Source organism: Mytilus edulis, chromosome 4 (genome assembly GCF_963676685.1).
Source record: "Mytilus edulis chromosome 4, xbMytEdul2.2, whole genome shotgun sequence".
In the NCBI taxonomy this organism is placed as follows: Eukaryota; Metazoa; Mollusca; class Bivalvia; order Mytilida; family Mytilidae; genus Mytilus; species Mytilus edulis.
Genome location: NC_092347.1, coordinates 54,644,456 through 54,645,012, shown reverse-complemented (window position 1 = coordinate 54,645,012; position 557 = coordinate 54,644,456).

Genomic DNA, 557 nt, shown 5'->3' with positions numbered 1-557 from the left:
TACACAAAGGTCTTAACAGAAAACATACCTGGGAATCCTCAATCTGCGTCGCGCCCTGCTAGAAAAAAAGAAAAGGCGCAATTAGACATACACAAAGGTCTTAACAGAAAACATACCTGGGAATCCTCAATCTGCGTCGCGCCCTGCTAGAAAAAAAGAAAAGGCGCAATTAGACATACACAAAGGTCTTAACAGAAAACATACCTGGGAATCCTCAATCTGCGTCGCGCCCTGCTAGAAAAAAAGAAAAGGCGCAATTAGACATACACAAAGGTCTTAACAGAAAACATACCTGGGAATCCTCAATCTGCGTCGCGCCCTGCTAGAAAAAAAGAAAAGGCGCAATTAGACATACACAAAGGTCTTAACAGAAAACATACCTGGGAATCCTCAATCTGCGTCGCGCCCTGCTAGAAAAAAAAAAAGGCCACACGACCTAAAGGAAAAAAAAAGAAACCATTAGACATACACAAAGGTCTTAACAGAAAACATACCTGGGAATCCTCAATCTGCGTCGCGCCCTGCTAGAAAAAAAGAAAAGGCGCAATTAGACATAC